Source organism: Sinocyclocheilus anshuiensis, unplaced genomic scaffold (genome assembly GCF_001515605.1).
Source record: "Sinocyclocheilus anshuiensis isolate Anshui unplaced genomic scaffold, SAMN03320099.WGS_v1.1 scaffold454, whole genome shotgun sequence".
Taxonomy (NCBI): Eukaryota; Metazoa; Chordata; class Actinopteri; order Cypriniformes; family Cyprinidae; genus Sinocyclocheilus; species Sinocyclocheilus anshuiensis.
The window spans coordinates 5,159,765-5,166,830 of NW_015548217.1; positions in this window are offsets into that span (position 1 = coordinate 5,159,765).

The window sequence follows — 7,066 nt, forward strand, 5'->3', positions numbered from 1 at the left end:
ATTAGTTTTTAGTTGTCATATGAATTAGCTTGTTTTCAATTGCATTATTAAATTGTTTACTTATGAAATGATAACATTTCGTTTTGTTGTGTGATTTCTGCTGCCAGCTCGTTTCCAAGAATATGCCTACATAATGTTAAACACGACTTTAGTTTAAACCTTAAAATAAATAACATTTCTGCAATCGTTTAACCTTTACTTATTAAGTAATGCTTACTTTGATTGTCATGGGCCACAAAAGGCGTTTTCTCCGACATGCTGTGACTGACAATAGAACTATAAAATACACCAAAAACGCAACATAATTACGAAATGAAACAATTTTATTCGTGCGCTGTAATCCAAATCTTCCGAATCCATACGACTGCGAGGAAAAGACCCAAATCCAAGCCTTTACTCTGCGATCTTCTTCTCCATCCCAAGCAGCGAGTCCAATGACCGTGAGCAGCAAAGTCCGCGCATACTGACGCGCTCTTTACAAATTCAAATGTTGCCGCTTCAAACGACAGGTTTTACGGCAAGATAATCGAACGCTCATTGGCTCTCGCCTGCATTTGTCACAGATTGCGACATGCCGTGTTTCTGGTGAGGTTTGTTTGAATGATGCGCGCTCGCCTTCACGAGTTCACGGAGTAGATCGGGAAAATTATCTAGATAATATTTTCAGCGATTAACAACATAAATTCTGCTCTGGATCACACAAACCTACTGTATTCCGCCAGAGAGGACTGCGGGTGCAACGCATCATTTGGATTACATTTGGTGCTGCTTTTGACATTTTTGCAATAAATAAATGATTGTAATTCCATTTATCTGTCTGTCATGTTTTTTTATACTGAACAGAAATGTTTAGGTTTATAAGTAAGAGTGGGATTAGAGACTATAAAAATGTTACTAAAATGGTTATTTTCCTGCATATTTCGGTCATTTGCGTTTTATATCCTTTTATATTCGCTATAAAATGGGTAGGTTAAGGGGTCTAAAAATCTAAATTGCGCATTAATAAAATGATAAAAATCCACATTCGCTGTAAAATGGGTAGGTTTAGGTTTGGAGGTAGGTTAAGGGGTCTAAAATCTAAATCGCTTATTGATAAAATGATAAAAATCCACATTCGCTGTAAAATGGGTAGGTTAAGGTTTGGGGGCAGGTTAAGGGGTCTAAAATCTAAATCGCTTATTGATAAAATGATAAAAATCCACATTCGCTGTAAAATGGGTAGGTTAAGGTTTGGGGGCAGGTTAAGGGGTCTAAAATCTAAATCGCTTATTGATAAAATGATAAAAATCCACATTCGCTGTAAAATGGGTAGGTTAAGGTTTGGGGGCAGGTTAAGGGGTCTAAAATCTAAATCGCTTATTGATAAAATGATAAAAATCCACATTCGCTGTAAAATGGGTAGGTTAAGGTTTGGGGGCAGGTTAAGGGGTCTAAAATCTAAATCGCTTATTGATAAAATGATAAAAATCCACATTCGCTGTAAAATGGGTAGGTTAAGGTTTGGGGGCAGGTTAAGGGGTCTAAAATCTAAATCGCTTATTGATAAAATGATAAAAAATGCATTGATACGAATATCTTGATATAAAAGATACGTAAATATTTGTACGTTTTTTAGCTAAAAATACGTAGCGATATGTACGTTTTAAATGTTGAAATACGTCTAAATTGTACATTTTAGCATTAATAATAACGTACAAAAATGTACGTTTTGTGCTTGTAAATGTTACGTATTAATGCCTACGTATAAACATGAGCCAGGCTGGTTTAGCTCCGCTAAATAATATTAACAGATATAAATTTTTTATTTTAATAATGTGTCAAGAAATCAACATTAACAAATGTTTTAGAATTATTTTTCATTGTAAGTTCATAAGGTTAATGAAATAAACCTTATTATGAACAAAACTTTATCGTTTTCTTTTTTTAGGTTAAATACCAGTGCATTGCAGTGAGTTCAGATTTTACAATGGGATTCTTGATGTAGAAGCTATTGTTATTTTAACATTTCAGTGCATCCTTGTGAGGCCAGAGAAAAACAGCTGCTTGTGTGTTAGCAGGTAGGGAGTGAAGGGTAAAAAGTCAGCAAGGGTTCATGTACAGGCCAAATGAATGAGGACGGAGGAGAGGAGGACATGACCAAATGAAGAGGTAGAAACCAGCAGCATCAGGTGTTTCACTTTTTACTAAATGAGAGTTTTATGAGCTCTCTTTCATTTATTAGTTAAGAAGAAAAATGAGATTAAACAGAGAATCCCCTGCCTCGTATATTTCTATGGAGTTCTCAATAATAGTTGTGTCCTAAATTACATAATTATGCATGCATATGAACTCCACATATATAGTGCATGAATTTTAAAGCATTGCGCACTTTTTTCTTTTGGTTAATTAATTGCATCATCCAAATATTTTAAGTGCACTTTTTCCTGGAGTTTACACTACTTATACTACACTGTACACTACAAAAGTGCACGTGTACGCAAATTGGGACATGTCTATAATGTCTCACAATGTGCAGATCTTCCAAGACGCCACAGTTGGAAATTTTGATACAAACAATTCCCATCACTTCTTAATCTTACATGACCAAATGATCTGAGCCATATGATTGACATTAATTTGATAGCCCTTTCCCGTCTTTCCAATGTCTTAAGTCTCATCATATTTTTTTCCTGTTAAGAGAAACCTCTGAGACAAAGTTGAAAAGTCAATGAGGTTACAAGGCATGAAAGTGCAATAAAAGAGCAAAGTAGGAGATCCCATCGATCACATCCATTGATTACACTATTGTGAATGACTTGTTGAAAAGTTGAAATGTACTTCAAATATCTCCAGGACACAGACATTTGTATTTTAATTTTCAATGTAACACGGAGATGAAATATGAATAGAAAAGCAGTAGCATAAAAACAGATGTATCTAATGTCCCTGTATCTACAGGCATTTCCAAAAATCTGTCATATGTTTTTCATAGCATTAAAAGAAATCTTTTGTAATGGCACTCTGAGAATGAAACACGGGTCATTAAGAGATACATGAACAGACATGGTTTTTTGGGGGGTCACCCCAGCACAATAAACTGACAGAGGGTTTGTGACTTGAGAGAAGACACTAAACACAGAGACACACAGACTAGACTCGGTTTTATCAGCAGTGCTGAAGACTCTCCGTCTGCTCTCCTCTTTCCTCTGAAGGAATCAGACCTACTGCTTGTAAGTCAAGATGTGTAAATGAACCTGCAATGCTTTTGTCATTCTGACTAGAAGAAGCACAATGGGAAGATTCAGCAACGAGTGCAAGAGAGAGAAATATACAAATTTGACATTCAAAATATGAAAATGTTATCCTTTGTCAAAACGAAGTCCACTTATAGTTTTACTGCAGTGTTATTTAATGTTACATTTAATGTTAATATACTTTAATTGCAAAAAATATATTTAAATACAAGACATGTATACGTTTGAGGCCACTGATTAGTTCGAGATCATAACTTAGTATATACCTTACAAGTATTAGCCTATTTGAAATAACTATGAATTGAATGAGGAGCCACTGAATTGTTGTTATTGACATATTTCTCCTCTCATTCATAACTATATGAAAAGGGAGAGGTTTCCACATCTTATCTGGATGAAGTTCGGCCCTGTTATTGCTCCTGTGACCTCGGAGCAACCCTACCTGTTCCACTTCTGAAGTGTGCAGGGTAATAAAACACTAGAGGATAAAACAGTATGACACATATATTGTTGTTTGTAATTCCCTACTATTTGTTTGCTTGCCCATTGCACAGAATGTACTGGTTTTGTTTTTCAGAGTACTAAGCAAATAGGCATTTATATGAAATGGAATGTTACCCATGTAATTATTTTCACAATACTTTTCTCCATAGAAGTCTGTGTTATTCGGGAAAGAGCGTGGGTGAAAATCCTGCGACTGCAGATTTTGGTTAATTAATTGCATCATCCAAATATTTTAAATGCACTTTTTCCTGGAGTTTACACTACTTGCACTACTTATACTACACTGTACACTACAAAAGTGCACGTGTACGCAAATTGGGACATGTCTATAATGTCTCACAATGTGCAGATCTTCCAAGACCCCACAGTTGGAAATTTTGATACAAACAATTCCCATCACTTCTTAATCTTACATGACCAAATGATCTGAGCCATATGATTGACATTAATTTGATAGCCCTTTCCCGTCTTTCCAATGTCTTAAGTCTCATCATATTTTTTTCCTGTTAAGAGAAACCTCTGAGACAAAGTTGAAAAGTCAATGAGGTTACAAGGCATGAAAGTGCAATAAAAGAGCAAAGTAGGAGATCCCATCGATCACATCCATTGATTACACTATTGTGAATGACTTGTTGAAAAGTTGAAATGTACTTCAAATATCTCCAGGACACAGACATTTGTATTTTAATTTTCAATGTAACACGGAGATGAAATATGAATAGAAAAGCAGTAGCATAAAAACAGATGTATCTAATGTCCCTGTATCTACAGGCATTTCCAAAAATCTGTCATATGTTTTTCATAGCATTAAAAGAAATCTTTTGTAATGGCACTCTGAGAATGAAACACGGGTCATTAAGAGATACATGAACAGACATGGTTTTTTGGGGGGTCACCCCAGCACAATAAACTGACAGAGGGTTTGTGACTTGAGAGAAGACACTAAACACAGAGACACACAGACTAGACTCGGTTTTATCAGCAGTGCTGAAGACTCTCCGTCTGCTCTCCTCTTTCCTCTGAAGGAATCAGACCTACTGCTTGTAAGTCAAGATGTGTAAATGAACCTGCAATGCTTTTGTCATTCTGACTAGAAGAAGCACAATGGGAAGATTCAGCAACGAGTGCAAGAGAGAGAAATATACAAATTTGACATTCAAAATATGAAAATGTTATCCTTTGTCAAAACGAAGTCCACTTATAGTTTTACTGCAGTGTTATTTAATGTTACATTTAATGTTAATATACTTTAATTGCAAAAAATATATTTAAATACAAGACATGTATACGTTTGAGGCCACTGATTAGTTCGAGATCATAACTTAGTATATACCTTACAAGTATTAGCCTATTTGAAATAACTATGAATTGAATGAGGAGCCACTGAATTGTTGTTATTGACATATTTCTCCTCTCATTCATAACTATATGAAAAGGGAGAGGTTTCCACATCTTATCTGGATGAAGTTCGGCCCTGTTATTGCTCCTGTGACCTCGGAGCAACCCTACCTGTTCCACTTCTGAAGTGTGCAGGGTAATAAAACACTAGAGGATAAAACAGTATGACACATATATTGTTGTTTGTAATTCCCTACTATTTGTTTGCTTGCCCATTGCACAGAATGTACTGGTTTTGTTTTTCAGAGTACTAAGCAAATAGGCATTTATATGAAATGGAATGTTACCCATGTAATTATTTTCACAATACTTTTCTCCATAGAAGTCTGTGTTATTCGGGAAAGAGCGTGGGTGAAAATCCTGCGACTGCAGAACAACTTGAGTCCTGACAAAGTTCATGGCTAGACTGAACTTTTGAACTTTCAGTGGTATGTGGCTTTGTGCTGGAGTCCAAATCAAACATTTAGACGTGTAGCATTAAGATGCAGTAGTAGATTTGCTGAGGTTTCACAATGATCTCACAGGTTATCAGCCTTTGATTTGCCACTGAATGCCAAGTGCACAGGGTTAAACATCTACAAAACTCAAGCATCCTTGAAGATTTATTGCTGTTATTCATCAGAGCTGCATGAGCTCAGGCACATAAACCTTTACTCAGAACCCCAAAACCCAATTAGTGAGCCATTCATTCGATTATTACAGTACATTGTTTATTGTGGTATTATTTAAATGATAATTAAGTATCTTTCCAGTCAAACTGTCTTCATATTTGAGATTTTCTCTTTTGGGTATTTTATGTTTTGTGTTTGTTTGCTACAAATCTTTAAGGACTTTTTAAAAAAATGAGTCTTTTCAGGTTTTATGAGTCTTTTCAGGGCTGGTTGAGTAACTGAGATGCATTTTAAAGAGAAACTAAAGCACTAATGTACGTTTGTTCAGGTTTATATGTAGGGCAACAAGACGCCGCAAACCTCAGAATGAGCAGCTTGAGCAAATCGAACTCTGAGGACTGTTTGAACTTGTCTTAAAAGTGCGTCAGATATTGCCGTCAGAAGGCCATAATAGCAGATGTTGTCTCAGAAAGTCAATCATTAGTTCCCACCTCAGCGGATCGCACTGTAATTGGTCGTCTTACGTCTTGTCTGGATGTCTTGAGGTGTTTTAAGGTTGTGTCAAAAACAAATGTACTTGGGAGGCAAGTGGATTGAGTGTTGGCATAATTGCTGTTTTCGTCTTATGGTTGATAAAAGAAATTACATTATAAAACGGATAGTTCCGGTCCTTGATTCTGATTGGCTGAGCCACGTTCGAAGCTGTTGTAAATCACTCTACAAACATACACCTTTGTTTACATTTGTGTGTTGGTCGGCAACCACTTTGTTGGAACCACAACCGTTTCTGAGGAGCTACATTGTTTGGTGGAAGAATAATGTTTTTATTAATATCATTACACTTTATTTGCTCTGTTTTATTTTGTGAAACCTTACTACGTATATGGAATAACTGTTTTATAAAAGCAAGCTTTTTGCTTCTTGGGGCTTATTGCTTTAGTTCAACACAATATTGACTGATTCATTTCAGTCCCGCCATAGTCGTTATGTGCCTTTAACTGAATACTTTAAGCATTGATGGCCTTGGTGTTATTCAAAGGACTATATGGTGCATGCTTACTGTTTATGCTGCTGGTCGAGTCAGAAACCTGAGCCGCGTCTGCTTGACCAGAGTAAAGCTGCCTCTTGAACTGTGTCGGGTGTGGATGTATACACGCTCAAACAGAGAAATCATTCATCATTAGCTCTGAGCACAGCTTCGTACTCTGATACCTTGTTTGACAAAAGCTCATGCACAGAATCTCATCAAAGAGAGAGGGGAAGTCGTGGCCTAATGGTTAGAGAGTCGGACTCATAACCCAAAGGTTGTGGGTTCGTGTC